Source organism: Cygnus atratus, chromosome 4 (assembly GCF_013377495.2).
Source record: "Cygnus atratus isolate AKBS03 ecotype Queensland, Australia chromosome 4, CAtr_DNAZoo_HiC_assembly, whole genome shotgun sequence".
Classification (NCBI taxonomy): domain Eukaryota; kingdom Metazoa; phylum Chordata; class Aves; order Anseriformes; family Anatidae; genus Cygnus; species Cygnus atratus.
The window spans coordinates 75742309-75764517 of record NC_066365.1 but is presented as its reverse complement, the minus strand read 5'-3'; positions in this window follow the sequence as shown (position 1 = coordinate 75764517).

Genomic DNA, 22209 nt, shown 5'->3' with positions numbered 1-22209 from the left:
GAAGTCCATCCAAATGGGGCTTTCCCCTTAATTTTTGCTACAAGTTTGGGTACATTCAGAAAGTGACAGCAAAATGAGAGCTGAAAAAACACAGCTCTTCTCTGTGCCACTTCCTAATGAAGCTCTTCATCTGCCTGGGAAGGGGAGGGGTCCCACAACGGTGGTCCTGGCTCAGCCATTTCATTGAAACCAGGGGCAATGAGACCAGCACCACGGTCCCGTCTGCTCCATAAATGTCTTTTGGCCTCTCTAAGCTCTGGAGGGCTCAGTCTGGGGCAGGGGATCAGACCTTCATTGCCTTGGTGTTGCTGGGGGCTGGTCCCAGGTTTGGTGCTGGATTAGCCAACTAATATGTGATGTCTGTCCCTGCGTGCACTTTGAGGTGGAGCCCAGCACCGCAGTGAACAACCTGCTTTAGCATCTTTTTGTGGGCTGCCAATTCATCCTGCATTGGCCTGGATATCTCTTGGGGGTGTCCACAAACTGCTGCACCTGCTGGGAGGCTGAGCCTCACTCTTTCCCCACCGGTCTGGAAGAACCTGGGGCTGTGGTTTTGGAAAGGTGTGCTGAAACCCACCACCTCCAGGGAGCTCTTTGCTCTGACCTGGTATAGCCGCCCTTACATTCTTCAGCCTGCCAGTGATGGAGAGCCTGGGGAGCATCTTTCTGCATCTTCTTCCCAGTGATGCAAATGTTTTCCCCAGTTTCCATCCGATTTTTGGCTCTCCCTCTTCCTCCTGCACTGAGATGCTCCAGGTCCTCTGCAAATGAAATGGGGGAGAAGCTGATCTGAAATACCTTGGGTGGGCCATCCCCAGCGGTGTCTCCATCCTTCTCTGCACTGCTGCTCTTCTCCTGCTGCATCTCCTCTCCATTAACATTCTCGTCAAGGCTCCTGGGGTCCCTGCAGATCAAGCACTTTGCAAACAGTGAAACCGAGAGCTCGCGATCCAGCCTGCTACAAAATTAGTAGGGACCTCTGGGCTTTCTGGATGCTTTCACTCCTAGCAGGGCTGATTAGGGGGTGTAGGAGTGTGCGTGGGGGGGTGTTTAAACATCTCCCAGGCTTCCATCTAACGCCGTGTCCTCCTTCGAACTAAAGATCCAGGTGGCACGACAGGCACAGCCTGAGCCTGGGGACAGGTCCTGCTGAGCCGATGGGGCTCCTCTGGCCCCGTTCTGCTGCCGGGGGTGACCGAGGAGATGTGACATTGTAGGAAAACAGCTCAGGGGGCTACAGCTGGCTTCTTATCCCCTGTGACAACTCCAGGCAGACCCGGCCAGGACACCAGGGCTGCTTTAGGTCCCGTCTTTGAGGCAGGATGGTTGTGGCTTCCTGGGAGTTGGGCACCATGGCTCTGTGGATGCCTCACTGCAGGATAGCTGCAGGCTCAGTGGGACGTGCTGCTTTCCCTGCAGAGCCGAACCGAGCTCAGGTGGCAGAGGGACTCAGCACTGTGCCCCCCTGCCCACTTCAGGGCTCGCTGTCACCCACCGTGCTTGTGGTGAAGCTGACAAGGGCTCCTTGCCCTGGAGCAAGTCTTCGCATCTCCCCATGCCTCAATTCCCCTTGGTTTGGTGAAAAGCAGCCGCCTTCTGCTGTCCCACCCATGCCTTGGCTTCCCCATTTGCCCTGTGGTATGGGACCCACACCAAGAGGAGACCAGATCTGGACCCACAGCAGCTCCATGGGCTTCTGGCCTTCTTGGGCTCTCCAAGGGATGCAGGTGGACATGGGAGAAGGTCAAAGCAACAGGGGAGCAGCAGAGAGTCCCTGTGTCTGAAAGGTTTCCAGCGAGCTGCAGAAACTGGGCGACTTTTCTGGAGTGCACTGAGAAGTCACTGCGGGACAAGAAGTGTCCTTGGCTCCCTGGAGCCTGAATTTCAGCATGCACCACGCTTGTAGGTACCTCTGGGTGTGCCCCGTCCCTGTCCCCATCCCCTGGGGCACAGCACAGTGACATTGCCAACGTGAAAACATTTTCCTTTTGTTTTTCTCATGCAATGCTGTGTCCTGGAGGGGAGAGATGAGGGGGACAGGGACCGAGCTGGGATCAGGCAGCCACCAGCAGGCAACTCAGAGCTGCAAGAGCCTTTTGTTTTCCCTTGTTTTGGGAAAAACATCTCCCCCCATCCCCCCTAAAAAAAAAAAAAAAAAAGAAAAAGTGAAGAAAAAAGGCAGTGAGGCGGTTAATGAAGAGGCTTCTGCAGCCAAGGACGTTGAACCATTCATCATTTTCCAGCACCTTTTCTTTCCTTTTACTTTATTTGTCTTTGGCAGAAGGCGATCGCTCTCCCCGCCCGCTCCTGCCATTGGTGGGGCTGATAGATCTCTCCTTGGAGCCAAGAATGGTCCCATTAAAAATGAAAGTACGAAGCACAGCTTGATTTTAATTCCCTGCATCAACATTTCTATATATGCAGGGGGAAATAAATTTATAACATTACACACACACGCTGAAGGCTGGGGTCCTGTTGAGTGCTGTCACTGAAGTGTTGCCTAAAGCTGATGCCGTATCGCTCTAATTTCCAAGGATTTTTTAAAGAAGCGTCTTTCAAGTCCCGGCACTAAGAAGTACAAAGCCAGCTCGGAGATGGAGCACTTCTGTGTCAGCAGCGTCAAAGCAGGATGCGGCTCCCCCGTGCCAACTTTCCTTTCTGTTTTAAATCATTTCTCAGGGAAATAAATGAAGAAATCGGTGCAAGCTTAGGCAGTGTTTGGAGCTGAGGAGGAACCCTGTCCTGTGGCTTCCCAGTGATGTGGCATCTGGATGCAAAGAAACTGCTCCTGCCATCCCCTGGGGTTTGAAGAATTTAGGTGAGCGAGGGGGTGCTGTACCTGGGTACCAGAAAATGTACTCGGGGAGCTTTCTTTAGTCCCAGATGCTCAGCTGAGATGACCAAAGTGTTTCAAAGAAATAAAATTAGGAATTTGGAGGTTGTGGAATTGGAGGGGAAAACAACACCATGTGGCCTCAAACCCACCGCACGAGAGCCGGGTGTCCTGCTCCTGCCACCAGATGAGGTCCATAAACAAAGGAGCTGGTTAATGAAAGCTCCCCGAATTGCTGCCTTGAGAAATGCACCTCAGGGTGCTTTCACAGCCCGCTTCACAACGTGACCAGAGATGACATGCTTCGAGATGCTTGCAGAGGACACCAATGACCGACCAGGGGCTGAATCATGCTGACGGTGCCCAGGAGGACGGGTGGGCTTGTGGCCATCCCACAGCCACAGAGCACTGGGTGGTGAACAGGGAGAGCTGGTGGGACACTTGTCCGGGGACAGAGGGCTCCTTATTGCTATTTCTGCTGCTTCTTTCATTCCCCAAGGTCCCGAGGCCAGTGTCTTCATTGTGTCATTAAATGACACAGCAGTCTTCATCGTGTCATTAAATTCCCCTACCTGCAAAACCAAGTGGCCATCAGCAAACTCTCTGCTGGGCTGATGGGATGACCCATGCATGAATTTTATGGGACCATGATGAGGCCAAATTTGTGCCAGAAGGCACCAAAAATTCAGCAGTGTGAGTTCAATCCAGAATTCATTTCACTGGTACGGACACAGCTTTTGGGACTGAGCTGGAAAGGAACCATCTCTGTGGCTCTCCGCAACCAAGGATGGTCCCTTCTTGCTCACCCTGCTTCTGGCTGTGGTTGGTAGAGAAGGAGTAAAGACAGAAGGCTTTAGGACATCTTGGATAACACTGATGCAAAAGGACTGCCCTAGGAGCACTTCTAAACACCTAGATGAGGATTTGGGTACCAACACCCACTTTCTCCATGAAACCTTTCCTGCAATCACTGCTGTATGAGGAACAAGAAAGTGCTCCCACCCTTGCAAGACCCCTTTCATCTATGAACAGCCACCTTCCCATTCCCAGCTGGATCAACTCCATGCAGCCTTCAGACTGATTTTCTAGAAAGGTGTGAATTTACCCTCTGGTTTCACAGCAAAATCCTGCTAACACCAGTCATCCTGTTGCAAGTGCTGTGGCCGTGTAGCCCCATGGATGGCACAGAGGGTCTCCAGCACCTGGCAGCTGCTCCCCCACGGTGACCCCATTAAAACTGCTCCTGCTATCCTAAAGCCTTCAACCCCAAAATGTGAACGTTGGGGCAGGACCTAAGCTGTGGCTGTGCGCCAGGAACCCATGCAGGACCCCAGGTACAGGCGTTATCCAGGGAAACTGCAACACGAGGCACCTGGCTTCTGCTGGGCTAAAGCAGCACCCAAACACCAAATAATCCTAGAGGTGCCCAAGGGACAGGGTCCAGCCTGATGAGCTGCTCTGCTGGCTGTGCTTAGTGAATCCAAACTGAGCCATGGCTTGGATAAACAGCTTGATTTTCCCCTTGGCATAAAAGCAACAGCTAGGTTTTTTCAACCATTTTCATTCTTCATTTTGTTTGGCTTAGTCCCCCTGCCTGCCCTTTGCATGACTGCAAGACCGACTTTAGTCATTCTTTCAGTTTCAAACCACTCTTGGCATGATTTTTTTCACTGTGCTGTCTTCTCAGCAGAGGTTTTCCTAGGAGGGTTTTGCGTGTGTGAGGCTTTTTTCTGGCAAGCATCTCAGGACTGAGTCGAGGTTTTAGTGTCCGTTCCCTCGGCCTGCCTCTATGGAGCTCTGCAGTTGGGCACTTCATTAGCAGCAGTCATGCAGCTTGGTCTTTGCATGTTTTTCGGTTTTATACCAGCAGTGAAAATAACTCAGTTCCCTTTGATGGAGCTCTTTTTATTTTTTTTTTATTTTTTTTTATTTCTTCTCCTTTAGAGCAGAAGCAGAAGAAAATCAATTTAAACAAGATGCAGAAAGGTTTCGAAACACAGTCTTAATCAAGTCAGCTTTGCCTCCGATCTTCCTCTGGCTCTGCTCTGAACCACCCCCCAAACCTGGCAGCTAATGACAAAAGGAAATCAGCGATGACACACTTTGAAATACTTGGCATTGAGTGACATGCACAACAGTTTTAAAAAAAAACAACAACAAAAAAAACCCACACAAAACAATTGGCTGGAGAAAATTCTCCATTAAACTTCAGAAAACACATTGTTTTCTGGTATGGGAAATAGCTTTTCTCATGTGTCTTGTTAGAGAACAGGCCCTTGAACATAGCCAAATTGAGTCCTGCTGTATTTTCAGCAGGAGGTCAGGACCCTCTGTGGGGCTTGCAGAGCCGACACCAGGCCATCCCCAGCATCCAGATGATGCTGTCCCTTTCAGATGTCCTGCAGTGCACTGGGAATATCCTGTGGTTGGCCTTGAGGATGGGAGAACACAACTAAATGTGGCGTTACTGCCCTTTCGGGTGCCCATCAGCCCTGTGCTGCATCTCCACCATCATTCAGACAAAAGCTGGGGTAAGAAGAGCTTTGTGACCTGCTGGCCCTTTGGCCGTGGAGTGGTCTCAGCAGTGACACTCGGTCCGGACACTGCCACCTGGACCTTGATAACGTGCAGAGAGCTCCTTGGAGGGGTTCCAGGCAGTGACCGCGATGTTGGCCTCTCCCTGAGAGCCCAAGAACGGCCCCGGGGTTGCTGAAAACCACCCCAGGGTGAAAGCTGCCCCTGACGGGGATCCTGGGGGGCTGCTGAGCTCTGTGACCCTCAGGGTGGGACAAGGCCCTCTCTGGGTTTGCAGAAGAAGAATCTCATCCACTCCCAAAAATCCCAGAGGGGCTGGTTGGAAAGGACCTCCACTGAGCTCCGAAGGGCTCAGAAACTTTTTTATTACCAGGAAAATTCAGGGGCTGACTGCACTTAGTCAGCCCCTCTAGGTCAGCTCTAACCTCAGTGCCACATGCTAAAATGGGGCTGTTCCAGCTCTGCTGGTGGTGATTCACATTTTTACCATCACAGATCTGCTTTGACCAAACCCCAATACCTTGAACAGCTAGCCCACTGCTAGCTATGCCCCATCCGCCTCCAAAATAAGATCACCCTTCCCCCCCTTACGGCTACAAGGGGAGTTCTTGCATCTAGGGCCCTGCTTGCAGAGAGGAGGGCTGAGCAGGCTTTGTGCAAGCACTGGTGCTAGATGGACTCTGTCCTTTCTCCTTGATCCCTAATGACCAGAAAAACTCAGCCCGGTGTGAAAGCAGGAGAGGGATGATTTGCAGCAGAATACCAATTTTGATGATTATACGCTGCGCCGACACACCATCAGAACGAGGGGGGCAGCTGATGGGCTCGGCAGCGCCGGGCGCTTAACGTGCTGCCTTGTTTTGCCTTGCTGTCATCTCATGGCATTAATGGCTTCTCTGTTAGATTGCATGACCCCAAAAGACACCCAGCTCCCTCGTTCTTTCCTCTGCCTTCCTTCGCTCCCCGCGCGCGCATCCGTGCACCTTTAATGGCAGGCTTTGTTTTAATGGAATCTCAATGACACGTCTGCAAGGACAGAGAAACCACAAGCACCCCGTGAATTATTTTGGCTCTCCCTTGATAAGCTGGTGACCTGTTCCAGTGATGAAGCCAGGGGGCTATTGATTCAGCTCAGGGCAATTGTGCAGGTTTTCGCTGAATTGGCTCGGCACCTTGGCCAGAGATTGCACCTATTTTCCCAACAGGAGTGAATAGCTGCTGTGCTGCTCTCTCTGCCTGCCTCCCAGCAGGACTGAGAGGTGAAGAACTGCTACTGGAAGGGCTAGGGTGTCAGATAAATACTGCAGGGCTTCCCAGTTGTAGGCCTTAATCCGTCACCATCACCAGAGATAGTTCCTGGGTTGGGGGAGCCAAGGTCTGCATCCCCAGGAGCAGAAATATGTCCTAGCTGAGCCCTGTTGTCCACATAGGAACAAGACCTGAGCATGCACTGTGCCACCTTTCTTTCCAAGCAGAGAAAAGCCTCGTGCATGGTTCAGAGGTGAATTCTGAATGGTTTCAGAGGGGAACCCTGTACGAATACAGCCGCAGGAGGAGCAGGGGAAGGCCCCAGTTAGGGACAGGGGCAACCAGGCAGCTCCAGCAGGACGGACCGTGCAGGCTCACAGCTCCTCTCATGCTTGTGTCTACCTCCTAAGAGGTCAGGGAAAATGACAGGGTTTGTCATGGTCACTCTGAAATTCCTGGTCTTTGGGTCCTCTCCCTGATGCTCTGCTGAGATCCCCATACCTGGAGTGGTACCGGGCAGCACATGGATGTGCTCCAGGACCAGTCTGGGTGGGTGGTTTATGAACCAGGGCAGAGCCACTGCTATGTGAGAATCAAGGGACTTTGTGCAAATCACGAAGCTGGACCCTGGTTCCAACACCAGCTCAGGGTAACGTGGCCCTTGTCTGGTCCCTGCTGGCCTCCTGGTCTCTCCTGAGACCACTCATCTGGGTTTTACATGTATGGCATCACTGATGTGTCCTCTGTGTGCTGCTCCAGAAGGCTCTGCAGATGTCTTCCACACCCTTCAGCATCTCAAGATGCCTATGTTCAGGCAACTGGAGAGGGTCTTTGGTCTCCGTTGCCTGTGACTGTAGGTGCACAGACACCTACACTTAGATACTGAGATCTGTGTGTTTCCATCCATTAGCTAATCCTGCCTAGGGATTCAATATATTGTTAATAATGTGTCTAGCAGGGGAGGAGGGAAGTGTCTCAATTTTCAGGCTTATTCAGCCTTGAAAATATCGTCGCTGCGCTGTTGGGGAACGGCGGTGGCGTAGCTGCTTGCAGGGTGTCTCAGGATAAGTGGGTGCTTCGGGTTAGCTGGGAGGGGGCTGGCTGGGCATCGTGGCTGGGGTGAAGCACAGATGTGACCTTACTGCTGATGTGGGGACAGCAAGGCAAGGAGATGGAGATCCCGCAGCAGAACTTGGTCTTGGGTGAGCCAACAGAAGTGGTCCCCCATCCCTGCAAGAGGAATTATTTGGTGGTGAATAGTTGCATACCCCTCTTCTCCGGCTTTGGCAGCTCAGTCAATAACAACAGCCTGCTGTGTTCCCCCCTCCCATCACATGGGGCTCCTTCCTTTCTCTTTTGTCTTCAACTTCCAGATTCCTCTGAAGCCTCTGAAAGCAAAGATTCCTGCTCTCTGTCCTTATCTACAAGGTGAAAGGAGGGAGAAATTGTCTTCTGCCTCCGGGAAGATAAGTCACGTTGGACTCTTTATAAAACTCTCTAATGCCATTTATCAATTAATTACTGGGTTGCATTTATGCCCATTAATTCCCCTTGCTGTCTTTCATTTTTGGAAAGGTCTGTGCAACTCAGGATCTAATTGTCCTGGTCTTTCATTGCTTTCTTTCTCATTTTCAAGTTAAGTGGATGCCAGAGCCTTCTAAGGCTGCTCTTGTGTTTCCCTTGCAGATGCCTCTGGCCCCCCTTCTCCTCCACCCTGGTCGTGCTCAAAGAGGATTTGGCTGGGTTTGGGGGGAGTGGATTAAACTGTGTGGCCCAAGCTTTGAATCCTAATTCTTCTCCTGAAACAATCTTTGCTGGAGCCAGGGAAACATTTTCACCTGGAGCTTTTTACACCGAAAGATATACTTTCAAGTCACCTGCAACATGCTGAGGTTTCGTATCAATCTTGGTTCATTGTTTGGGTTGGAATAACCAAAACAGACCATTTTGAAAGGAAAAGCTTCTATTTAACTATTTCTTTTCTTCACTCCAAACAGTGTAACATCTCCCTTTGAAACAATATTTCACTTACTTCACTTCGACTTAAAACACAGAAGTATTTATTTTAAACGGAAAAAAGTTCCCAGGTAAACAAAATGGACTTATTTTGTTCAAATGATTTACCAGAGAGAAATTGAAAAGTATACCTTTCAGATAGGTCCCAAAAATTTATTTCTTCAGCTCAACCACTTAATCATAGAGCTTTTCATGCCCGCCCTACCCCACAGTCACCATCCCTGATGCCATGGGGATGAGGAGAAACACTGCCATTTAAACCCTGTTTTGACAGGGAAGGATTTTCTCATCTTTCTGGTGTTAACCAGCTTTTCGAGACATGAGCAGGGTCAGTCCCCCGGGGCAATGTGCAAATTCAGCAAGAGCTCAGATTTTCAGGCGCCTTTTCCCAGGGTACCCAATGGGTTTTGGATGACATTGTATTGAAAGCCAATTAGAAGAAAATCGTTTGTAAAAGCCCTGACTTTGAATGGAAAGAAGAGGGATGTGAATTTGCTAATGCACCTGAATCCTGGTGGATCCTACTGAGATACAGATGGGTCTGGTGGGCACTGATGTGCATGTGCCACATTCCAGATGGAGATGAGATGTAATGCATGGAGAGGACTTTCTTTTAAGGTGTTTTCACCCAAAACCATGTGTGGATAGTTCCCTTTTCCCAAGTGGGTCAAGGAGCTATGAGACCTTTTAAATGGGCAAGGCAGGTTTGTCTGGGCTGTAGGTACAGCAATGGCTGTGAAACCAGTAGCCTAAAGCAGGGGACATTTGGGGCTTAACCCCTGCCAGCAGGAGGATGGTTGGGCAGATATCCATGCTGCATCCCATGGGGGCTGTCACACCAGCTAAGGTTACAGGTTTGGAGATGGCTGGGACCTCAAGGCAGATGTCCCTGGTCTCCTTGCTGTTGTTACTGATAAGAAATGCCTCCAAAAGGAGAGGATCCAAGCTAAGGAGGTGTGAATCCAAATGCATTTCTCAAACCAAGTGTCTGGAGCTGGGAAACTATTGCGGTCCCTCATATTAAATGAAGAGATAAATGTCTTAAGGTCCCAAGTGTCTTTAGGTTAAATAATGATCTGCCAGCACTACCCCTGCCCTTTCTGGGTGAATTTAGGAACATCTTTTTCCCTGCCCATGACTCAGTTTCTCTGCTGAGGGAATGGTGATGGGGATAAAGTTATTTTTCTTGCTTCATGAAGGTACTGGCACCTCTCAGTCTTTACAGGTGCTAAGGATCAGCAAAAGCTGTGTTAGCCCTGGGTCAAATGGGACAGATATTTAACAATACACTCTTGTGTGGAGTGAAGTGGTTCAGCAGAGGTGGGACGTGCTGCTGAGATGGAAGAGGGCTGGAAAAGTGGGAGAACAGAGGTAACAGGGGGAAATGCACCCCAACACGGGCTGCTGGGCTTGTCGTCCTCAAAACCAGGTTGAATTGTGCCCAGGTCTGATATAAGCTCTTACCCTGGCCATGAGCTTCGCTCAGGAAGAGGCACAAGAACATCCTGGCAAAGTGGGGCTGCACACAGGCTTTGAGTTAACTGTCAGTCTAATTAGTGGGTCTCATTCCCCATTTTCCACTGAGCTTTGGCTGCACTTGAAAGCAGCTGCCGTTGACTGCGGCTTTGTGCCTGCTGCCCCCGTGTGCAGCCTTCAAGCAGTGGCAACCCGGGGCGAGAAGCAGCTAACCTCCCTGTTTTTTGGTGGCTAATGACAAAAATGTGCTGTTTGAAAGCCTTCCCGGATCCTTGGAGGAGGAGGAGGAGGAAGTGGTGGTGGGAGCAGACAATGCGGTGCTCATTGCTTGGGGCTGATCTCCTGCCCACAGAAGGCAGCAATAATTCTTCAGGGACCGAATTGGAGGAGGAAGACTTCCAGGTATCATTAATCCCAGAGATTCTGTATCCCGTGGCCAAAGCCACCACCCTGGGGCTATCTCTGCTGCAATTCCCATTTGCTCCTAGCTCAAAAAAAATGGATTTTTCATCACCCGTCTGTTCTTTAAATCCTTCAGCCCGGCAGGATGAGTTATCACAGGGCAGTGCATCCCTCTCCCAGGCTCACCCTTCTGCCGTGGGAGGATTTATTCTCCCTCATCCCAGCTGGGCTGTCTCAAGCCATCACCACGGCACTTCCAGGCTCCACGCCAGCTTTGTGCCTGGTGCCGGCTCCTCCCGATGTGGGAACACACTGCTCGATGGATGGAGACCCTCAGAGGACCAAGGGCAAGGCCATCCCATAAACATCACCCTACAGTTATTTTTCATTATGAAGAGGTTGATATGGGAGGGAAATAAAGCTGCTTCTTGCCCCTGTGCCTCCTTGCTAAGGGACATTCAGCTTCTTGGTGCATTTTTCTTCTGCCCACAGCAGATAAAGCTGGCTCTCACCCTGAAAAAATGAAGTTTCTTCTCATTCTGCAGGATATTTCAAAAGGGGTGGGATGCAGCTTAGAGAGGACCAAGTTCTGGAGGAAGTATCCTGGGAAACATTTTCGAGTTTCCTTTTAGTTCCTACCTCCCTCAGGTACCACCATGGCAGAAGAAGGGAGAGAGGCCAAGCTGCTGCCTGAGGGATGAGGAGAAGGTGAACTCGTTTATGGCCATGTGGGATGCATTTGGTTTAATGGATTTTACCAAAGCCCTGGCCGTTTTGAGGCACATGAAAAAAAGACAAGAAAAAATAAATCACACCTGCAGTTTTCAGCCATTTGTCTTTGTGAATCCCTAATATATTTCAATAAAAGGGCCATGTTTGGATGCTCCTGCACAGCTGGAGGGTGTCCTCTCTTCTCAAAGAGTGCAAAAAGGGATGCGATGAGGCACACAAGCTCCCTTTATACCCAGGCTGCCTGCAGGCTGGGGGCACAAATGCTGGTGTGCTGGACCAGTATGGGGCTGGGACTGGGAACGTGGGGCCTCCTGTGCACCACCACCATGCTCAACCCATCTGTAAGAAGTCATTATAACCCAGCTTGATGGGTGGCATCCCCTCCGTTTCAGGCAGATGACACTTGCTCTCCATTGATGCCTGCCTTAAATAACTCGCAGGGCGGTTCTGCAATTTCAGCGAAGGAGGCATCTGTATGTGTGAACAGGGGGAGATGGAGCGAATGTGTAATTGGGCTTAATCTTTCCACACTCAAGGAAGCAACAAAACATCTCTCTTCGTCTATTTAGTCAAAACACGGCAACATCATTGCTCTACTGCTCAGGAACAATAAAGATGCAAATAATGTCAACATCTCCCAGGCTTTTGCCAGGACGTTTACTGGGGAGAATATTATTGCATTCTGATTGCTTTGTATGAAATCCGCTATCACTGCCTGTGCGTGGCTTTGCTTCTTGAGGATGCTGAACTAAATTGGAATGAAAATGAGACCCTTCACGTCTGCTGCTTGGTGCTCTGACTTACGATTTAGCTCTGGAGGCAGGTCTGAGGTCTGTGGCAGAGGGCAGGAGTGCAAGTGTGGTTTGTGGTGCGAGGCTTTTTCGTGTGTGCCTGGGGGTGGAAGGGCATCTGGTGCATGTGCTGGCATGTGGATGTATGGTGCACAGTGAAGGGAAGGCAGCTAATACATTTCCAGTCTCCTTCAGCTTCTTTTTTGGCTGCACTGTGGCTAAGCTGAACACGTCCTGGTTTGTGGGGTGACCTGGGAATCTCACAGGGTCACCAGGATTACCCAGGGCTGTGTCCAGACAGCTTTTGAATATCTCCAGGGAAGGAGACTCCACAACCTCTCTGGGCACCCTGTGCCACATCACCTTCAGAACTGAGGGCATACTAAGGCAGGTCTACACTTCAAACGGGAGCAGTATATGGAGAAGGATAAAGTCTATCCAGTCCTGAGTGCTGGAGGAGCTTGGCAGCAACAAGAGCAGACAGGAAGGCATCTTGGTCTCAGAAAGAGGGATGGAGCAAGTTATCAGCATTTCAGAGCTGCATTCATGTTTTCCTTTCACTAGTAGTTGGGGGAACTTTTGGGGCCTAATTTTGCTTTGGGCACTAGGGCATCCCTGGGACATTGTGGTTTGGGACTTGTTGGAAAAGAGGTGGGCTGGTCTGAGTTGAAATGGCTGGGTGTCCCAGCCAACTTCTCTCTGCATGAATATCTAAGGGAATTGAACTCTTTTACTGGTCAGGGCAGGAAAAATACCTGACGAATACAGAGACAGAGCTGTGGGTTAAGGAACATGGGCATGAGAAGGTGGGTTGGGTTGGGTGGGGGTGCACGAGGTGGTCACTGAGTGAGGTCAGCAAGATGGAGCAGGAAGGTCAGAGGACCTTTGAACAAGAAAAAATGGAGATTTTACAAACTCAGTGCTGAATGAAGGAGTTTAGGGGTGGGGAAAGACTGCCCTGAGAGTGAGGGTGACTTACTAAGCCAGGCTGCCTTGCCAGCTCCAGCAGCGATGCCTCCTGCTGATGGAGGGGCCCGGTGGCCTCCCTGTCCGGGGAGGACTCAAGAGCCAGCGGAGGTTTCTGTCAGCACCGTGACTGTCAGCTTCTTACCCAAAAGAATTTGTAACCCATCAACAACAGCCACGAACTGCTCGTCACCTGTGATGCCGAGGGCTGCATCATATGACTTTAATTACTGCTGATAGGAGGCAGTGACAGATATTTATCCAAAAAAAGAATCAATTGCTGCTGAATGAAATATTTAGCTGAAAAGTGAATGGCATCTCTGATTGAGGAGTTGAAAAATTCAAGAAAAGAGGTCAAATGATGCACATTAACCAGATATCTGGTGCACTCATGAGGTTCATTTTCTAATATCTAACGTAGGATGTTTTCCCCATGTCAGTGTGCTGCTCTAGCTGTGCAGAGGAATGATTTCCCAGTAGCATGGGCTGGTTAACAAAATTCTGGCTTCCAAACACTCTTTCCCCCCCCGAATAATACTGATAGACTTAAGTAGACTTAAACTTTATATAGAAGGACTTGATTTCTTGCCAAGAAATTTAGAAACAAGACAAGATGTGCTCCTCAGTTTGTCTTGAGTTGAATTCTTGATTTAACTTGTTGAAAAGTTTTTTTTTTTTTGGAAAGTGGAAGGCATAAGACTCATATTTGAAATGCAGGAGTTTTCCTGGATATTTCATTAATTCCCAGCATGAGAATAAGGAAAGATGAAGTAGGAAAGCTTTCCCTAGAAAACAACTGAAGTGAGATGTTCATTTTCAAACACTGACGTATTTGGATCTGAAATCCTGTTCAGCTCTGCCAAACACACAGATCCTGTCTGCCCCTTTCCCCCTTCCTTCCATTTGTGTTCCCCTTTACTTCTTTCTGGCAAGGAATCCTATTGTAAATATTTTACTCAGCTGTATCTCAAACCAGTGAGTTTCAAAGGGACTTCTTGATTTGTTTGGCTTCTTTTCCTTTAGCCCTGCAAGGAGTAAAGGTTGTGCTGTGGCATGTGCCTACACTGTTGAAAGACAGAGGTCTTTAAAATCTGAAGGAAAATAAAAACAAAAAATGTAGGTGTCTTTGCCTATTTTGTAAAGCAGTTTAGGCTCTTTACAACCATTTTTTCTCACAGATGAAACCTTCTGAGATGGCCTTTGGTAAAAATAAATAAATCACAGACTGAGCAAGACATTTCCTTTCCAATACCACAGGAGTGATGTCTTCAAAGATGTTTGACAAATCACCTAAATGGCACCTCTCGTCCCTGTGCCTGCACTGCTGCCTTTAGTCAGGGCAGGGTTTTATTTACCTTTTCCATGGTTTGTGTGGCTTTCAGTGCATGTAACTCCTGGGACACCCAAGAGCATCTCTAGTAGCACTGGATGCCATGGGTGGGAGTTAGCTCACAGTGCTCAGCCTAGTTGTCCAAACATTTCTACTGCAATGTCCTCGGGTGTCCTGCCTGTCCTGCAGCTGCCATAGGTAGGTATCCAACTGTGCAACAAGTATTTAAGCACCTATTAAAGCACTGGAGGGCCACAGAGCCACTCATTCCCCTGAAATTAGACTTCTCTTTCAGGTCAATGGAGAGGTACTCAAGGATCCCTTGACTGGGTCTTCAAAGTCTACAGAGGTGCATGCGTGGACACCGACATGGGGACATCTAAATAGGGGTACTGAAATTAATGAATTAAATTCCACTTACAAGGAGTGGAGGGTGAGCTGGACTTGACCATCCACACTCAGATCCGGAGCTATAACTTGGCAAACCCTTTGCGAGACAGGAGATGAAGAAACACCCAACCCATCATCTCCACCTTCCACTGCAGGCCAGGATGACTAACGGAGCTGGGAGTCCTCCAGAAAGCTTGAACAAAAACAAGGCCTTGCAACATGCTTGAAAACAATTGAATTATTGTGCTTTAAAGAATTACTGCCCAGTAGTAGTGCTGTAGATCCTGGCACTTTTAATTTAGGATGTGCTGGTTTCAGCCACTGGGGAGCCGTGGTAGTTTGCTCCTGTTGAGTCATGGACCTGGATAGATCTCCGTATCTACAGAAAGGATCCTGAATTAGTTCAAGATCCACTGGGGTGGAGAACCAGTTCCTTCAGTTTCAGTGGAGTTTTTGAGCATAAATCATTTACTTAAGTTATTTAAGGAATCACTTGGTGGGAACACGGGTAGCTAACTGCATCATCCTGCATCGTTCAAGGCAACAAGGGTCATGGCTGTAGATGTCAAATCAGGCTCAGGGACACCTAGCATCAGCTCCAGTGTAGTCTCCACTCAGGAAGCAGGTGCCTGATGTTATGGGGTCTGAAATACCCAGTACTTCAGCTTATGCAGAGCACTATCAAACAGGAATGTTTTCTTTCTGTCCTTCACCACCCTCACTTTCCCAATCTTTTTGGGACCCCCCCCCCCCCCCCCCCCCCCCCCCCAGCCAGCTGCTCCCTTTCACCAAAAATCTTTCCCCCCTTTGCACAGGCAGTGTCAGCACAAATGCCCACACTGCTGTGGCTACTTGCCCTGAGCAATACTTGAGCAAAGCATCCTGAAATGGATGTTCTTATCTGGCGTCTGTTGTGTGCAGAAGGGAATGGATTCCTTGCTGCTAATTGCCAATGCTCTCTGCAATTTGTTGCACATTATTCCTTTTTCCTCCTCTAATTAATGATTGCTTTGTGTTCGCTCTGCTTGTTTTGTGGCTCTCACTCTTTCCCCAGCTCATCTCTTTGCTATGTTTTTCCTCTGAGGCTGCTTCCTCCCAGCCCTCCAACACCTCAAAACAGCTGTTTGCTCTCCTGGGGGCACCCTTTCCAGCCAAACCACTACTGTTTCCAGCACACCAAGGTTTTTATCACATCTACTTATCTTTTTTTTTCTTTCTTTCTTTCTTTTCTGTTGTAGTCCTCTTGATTGCTTTCTCCCTAACTGTTCCTTAAATGCTCCTTGCATTTCTGCTTTCGGAGTGTGCAGAAATCATCCAATCTACTCTCATTTGGACTTGGGTTTGCATTTCTAGAAATTGTCCTGAGTGTTCTGGGTTATTCTGTTTTTTCAGAGACTTCTAGCTGATGCTGTTTCAGATTAGGGATGGGGCTGGCAGTCCTGAGGTACCTTGGATGTGAAATGAGGGGGTATCCAGGAAGCCCGGGACATGCCATCCTCCTCCAAATCTGTCGCTGTGACTGGCTGAATTTGGAGTCCATGACTCAAGAAGCATATCGCCCAGCTGGAAAACATTCAGAAAGTGCCACAAGACAGCTCTAAGTTGCAGTGAACCTGCTTTCCCTTGCGGGTTTGCAATGCACTGGGGGGACTGCAGACTGCTTTGATTCCTCCACCAAGCGCTTGGAAGTGGTTTTGGTCCAGCAATGTTGAGATCTTTGCACAACGCCTTGCTTGTCTTGTGGGAGCTGTACAGGGAGAGACATGGGTTACATGTCAACATGGATTTCACTGTGTCCATCATTGGAGCCAATTGCAGTACAGCTCTGAGGCAGAAATGAAGCAGATTTGGCAAGCACAGCAGCTTTCTCAGGTTATTAATGCTTAGCAGTGCTCAAACTAAGCTGTGATTTGGGTCAGACCTTGCTGAATGCAGACACCATGAGCTCAGCTTTGCCTCAGGAAAGAAAGCTTCAGGTCCATCAGTGGCGGCAGAGAGCCCTGGGCAGAGGACTTCCACCTCCTGACCTCGTTGTCTTCCCTTGGCTGTGGCTCTGCTGGACCTGCAGATCCCTCCCCAGCTCTTGCTGCCGGGGGCAGATTTCTCACACTTGGCTCCTCGCCTTCCTCCACCTCCTTCCCCAGGGACTAAGCCTGTCTGCTGCTGCCTACATTTCACGTTTCTCAGCTCAGGGCAAACCAGCCCCTTGTCACGTTCAGCACAAAAGAAAACTGTCTATACCAGGCCAGTCTGAAAGACTGCTCAGCCACATAACCCACCCTGGGCCTGGTTGGTAGCAGATGTCTAAGGCAAGGGACAGGAACAGTGTAAGCACGCAGTGAGACTCCAGTCAGTCTGCAGTCATGAGGAATTTCCTGTAAATCAGGACTTTCCTGAACCAGAATGTGGCCTTGAGGTTTACCTGGTGGGGATTTCTTCCATGAATATGTCTCCAAATCTGTCAGCAGGCACAAGGGGAGCTGCACATTCTCCCAAAACACCGCAGGAAACAGAAGCTATGGTGTGCAGCCCTGGCATCAGCAGACAAGCAGCCTGGTCTGACCTGCATCCACCCTCCCTACACCTGGTAGGATCAGAAGATGTGGAGGTTTGGTTGGTTTGATGATCAGCTGGAGATGTACACGCGAGGATGTGAATGCCCCGTGCATAAGGCTTGACTTGCTTTCTGGGTGTACGGCTTTCACTGTGACATGTTCATGACACTACAGCAGAGCCCTGGATGTGTGGTCACACCACAAAATTTTGGCTAAGCCAAGTCTGGTTTCTCTATATTCCCAACATCTTCTCTCTGAGACAATTTATGACTTTGCAGGGGCACAACTTGGCCCCTGTGGATGGGCTCTGAATCTGGAAAGGACAACTGTGAAGGCTGCCCATGCAAGAGTAGATGTAATGGTTAAGACACACAATGAGCTGCTCTGTTCTGAAGATTCCAAATGCTCAGCCGGTCCCCAGGAGGTGCAGTAGGAGTCTCTACCTTGTTTCCTAGGAAGTCAGATATTTCCCCAAGGTTTTATTCACCATCTAGTGCTGACAGGACACAGAATCCAGGAATCCTGCTTTCTTACCTGTCAGTCTAAGCACCCCAATTCTCAATTCTTCCATATGTAGGTGTGCTTGTCCTTATGCAACTTCCAAATCTGTATCTTGACCCTGGTGGTTGGAGATGGGAAATGTGAGGACCTGGTGACACCTGGGGTGAGGACACAGGGGTGTCTCCTTGGTTGCTCAGCCACACAGGGCACGTGCCACTTGGAAAGGCAGTGATATTCATTCCTGGGGGCTGCGCTGTGAATTCAGCTTCAACAAGAACTGCCAAGGCTTCATGAGTCAGGACCCCCGCTGCTGTAGTCCTCCTCTCTACTTGAACTGCTTGAAGTTTGCTTGAGAAGGGTTCAGATGATGACAAATGGGAGGTTTCTGAAATTTTAGCTGGCCAAACAGTCATCCTCATCCCCTTCTGCTGCAGGGCTGGTGTGGATGTGGCAGGGAAGGAGAGGTGCTCAGGGAGCCACGCTTTAACCCCTTGTTCTCTTCCCTTCACAGCCTCTCTATAAATCTGATATTCTCCCCCAGCAGCTCCAGGCCTGCTGTGTTTGGGGAGGAGGAATGCTATTTCTTGCCAAAGAACATGACCTCCCAGGGATGGACTTTCACCGGTGGCTTCTGCTTTGCACTTGCTAATGCAGGCCATTAGGTGCCCTGCCATGCTGTGGCAGTAATGGACTGTGGCAATCTCAGCATTTCCCTGGGTAAATGTTTAGCATTCCCCATCTGCTCCTTTAAAATAATGCAATTTAGCCTAATTTTTGGTGTCAAGGCATTTGGTTAGGGAAATTATATTCTGTCACCAAGGTGTCAGGCTTGTCTGGGTTTTAATAAAATTATGACACCCTGTGCAAGATGGTGAATGAGCAGCTCCCATGTTCGAGCCCTGCTTCAGACCAGTGTTTTTTTCCTGCGGTCCCGGAGTAAACACTAGATGACAGTCCTGCAGGAGCAAAGCAAATGCGTTGTGACTAAGAATCACCTGCCACACGGCTGGGAACAGTGGGACACAAATAGGTTCCGGCACTGGCAGCAGGTCCCACTTGGAAAAGTTTCTGGGATCGAGCATCTGGGCTGCTTTGGAGGTGATTTTTTCTTAACTCTTTCCAGGGAAGAGGGAAAAAATCACAGGGATGTCTGAGCTCGGGGTGGAAGGAAAGGCAGTGGGATGCACAGAGCGCTGGTAAAGATGGAAAATAGACAGGGGTGGGATAGAGCTGCTCTGTCAAAGCCCCATTGTGAGACAGGGGAGGAACTGGGGAGACCTGGAAATGACCAAACGCTTGGTTTCTAGTGGTGATAAGGAAAGAAAGAAGTGCCTTGGGAACTCTAAGGGCATTTTGTCAGAACTCTTCTTTGGGCCTTAAAACTCCAATTAAAAATAAGGGGCTGGAAATCAGCCCCTCTCTTGTAAGGACATAGAATTATAGAATATCCCTAAGCCCATAGAAAATCCTAAGCCCAGTGAAGGTGGAGCATGTGGGTTTTTTATTCCTGGCTTTCAGCCATGGGAAGGAGAGCTCCTTCAAGGCCACTGTCTCCACACAGGGGGAAAATTATACTTTATTTATTTATTTATTTTGAGTGAAAAGGGAAGGAATTTCCTGCACTAATGCCAGGAGTGGAAGTCACACCTGACTCATATTTTGACTGGCAACTCAGATGCAAGCCTGGAGGAAAGCAGAAACCCTGTCTGTAAATACGGAGCCATAACCAACCCTGGGGCTCAGCCCTGTCCCCTCTGGCTCTAGGGGCAGGCCCGTGGCTGAGCATGATGTCTGCGCACATCTGCTGCCCCCGCCGATGACCCTTTTTTACATAAAACAAACTGTGTCAATGAGGAACACATGTTAAGTAAAACCCTATCACCCAAATGGAGATTTAATGCATGTTTTGATCCAGGGCCAGCTCGCTGCTGGCTGGGAGCTGGCATCGTCCCTCCGGCCTCCTGCTGCTGGGTGCTTTACACCAGAGAAGGAGCTGGCCCTCAATTACATTTCACCTCGGAGCTGGTGTTTTTCACCTTCCAGAGAGGATGGGATGTGTTTCCCTCTGGGAAATCCCCAGCCATCAGCACTGCATGGGGTAGGCTCTGTGGTAGCCTGGCCGAAATGATTGATAGCACTGGGCAGAGGTTTTGGGTTGCCCCATTTTGGGTCTGAGCCCCGAGCTTGCCCTGCACCCATCCCATAGCTGAGGCTGCCAGGATTGCACTTTAACTCCTAAGTCTCATCCAGGACTCCCAGGTTTGTGGGAAGGGCTGAAATTCCATCCCATAATTGCCATTTCCTGTTATTTGCCTCTGAACATGGGTCCCATCACCAGTCAGCTCTTTTCCCCTAAATATCTCACTGATAGATGCATCACTTCTTTCGGGGGATCCTGAGATAACCCCTGAGATGCAGAGAAAATAAGCTGGAAAGGATCTCAGAGACCCCCAAGAAATGACTCTGCAAGTTTTAGGAAGTCTCTTCCTTTTTTTTTTTTTTTTTTTTTTTTTCCCCTGTCCTTTCTTTTCCTTATGACTATTTCAATATGGACCCCTTGAGAAAAAGTGGAATAAAGCATATGTATGTTACAGGGACTTGTTGCATTGCTAGGGCTTAGCTTGCTCAATTAACTGGAAAATTCAGAATTCACATGCAATTTCACCACTGAGGGGGAAAAAAACATTCCTGCCAAGAGAGCAATACTGGTTTAATATTAGTTCTAAAATAACGTTGGTAAACAAATAGATGGTGCATCTGCAAGGGGCAGGGTGACACTTCTTAGAGAGGGGAAATCTTCCATTACAAATGTTTCAGTTTCCAGAGAGGAAAGGCATTCATATTCAGAAACATTTGAACTGAACTTTCTTATCTGCAAATACCAACTTTCGGATGAGGTCTTTATCACAGCTTTGTCACTGCCCCATGATTTCCAGCACCCAATGTCCAAACTGCTGGAGTCTTGGCTCTGCTATGTCTAGCCCACCTACTTACAGTTTCTGAGCTGGAAACACAAACCAAAATTCACAAAGTGAAGGATTTTATTATTATTACTATTATTATCATTATTATTATTATTAATTTTTACAGCTGCTGGTAACTCACAGAATTCATAGACCATTATAAAATACCTGTGCGTAGTGCTTATCTTTGACCCTATCCCCAGCTCCAAGAGCAGACAGTGTGAGCTCCCACATGCCCGTGGGTCATCAGCATCCCCAAGCCACTTTTTTTCAGCAAAACACTTCAACTGCAGTGAATCAATATTTTATGATGAGGGCTGATTTCACAAAAAAATAAAATAAAATAATAAAAAAAAATCCTGCAGTCCTGCTGTCACAGGTCTTGTTGGAAACCTCCGGACTTCACAGTGGATAAATCTGAAATCACCGTTGCTGACATCGAGGGAGTGACATGCTGGTTAGGGAGATCAGAGCTGTCCCTTCTGGGGGCTTTGTCTCTGCACAGTGTCACCCCAATTTCCCAGAGCTTTGCAGAAAGGCTGCTTCTGCTGCTACATCAGAAAAGAAGCATGTTTATAAACCCTTAATCATTTTTGGTGGCAAAAGCACTCCAGGAGAGGTTCAGCCCAAGTCAGACCCTGGGTGCAGAGACTTCTCTGTATTTGCAGGTGTCTCCTAGGAGCAAGGCATGGGAGAATCATAAAATCAGGGGATATCCAAGTTGGAAGGGACCCACAAGGATAATGGAGTCCAAATCCTGAATAGGAGCTCATGATATTTGTTGGTGGAGGCAGTAAATACAGACCAAAGAGCTCTGAAGTGGACACTGGCTCAGCTGAATTGCCTTCCAAGCTCCAGTGTATATTTCTTAAAGGCTTGACTCAGTTTCTTAAAGCCAGCTGTCTAGTGGCATTTGAGATGTCCGGGGGTGTCCGAGGTACCTGTGTGGGACTTGCAGACCACAGGAGACCCCTACCCTTGTAGCATGGTGGCCCTATAGGTAACCTACAGAATATTTCATGTCGTAAGAGTCTCCCCCTATGATGCTGTGTGCGGTGGCAGCAGGCGTGGCGGTGCTGGGATCAGACCAAGGGGAAGACACCGCAGGGAAATCTGCTGCTCTCTGGCATTTCCACCCAGCGCCTTGATTCAGATGAACGGAGGAAGACACCACAGGACTACAGGGCCCCGATGTGTAACCACCATGAGGGACCTTTTTGCATCAAGGAGCAGCTGTGTGCAGCAGCTGTGCGGTGACAAAAGGCCATTTCAGTTCATAGATGTTTGCATCTAAATGAAAATCCTGCTGTGTTCGTGGGCTAGCGAGGGGATGGTGCCTCCCCTGGCTCAGGGCTTGGGGCAGCCTGGACCCCTGGTCCTTCCACACAGCCTGTCCAGGTAAATTGGGTCAGAATGGGACTGTGGACCATGGGCAATACACACAGCTGTGATACAGTCATGCCCCACACCA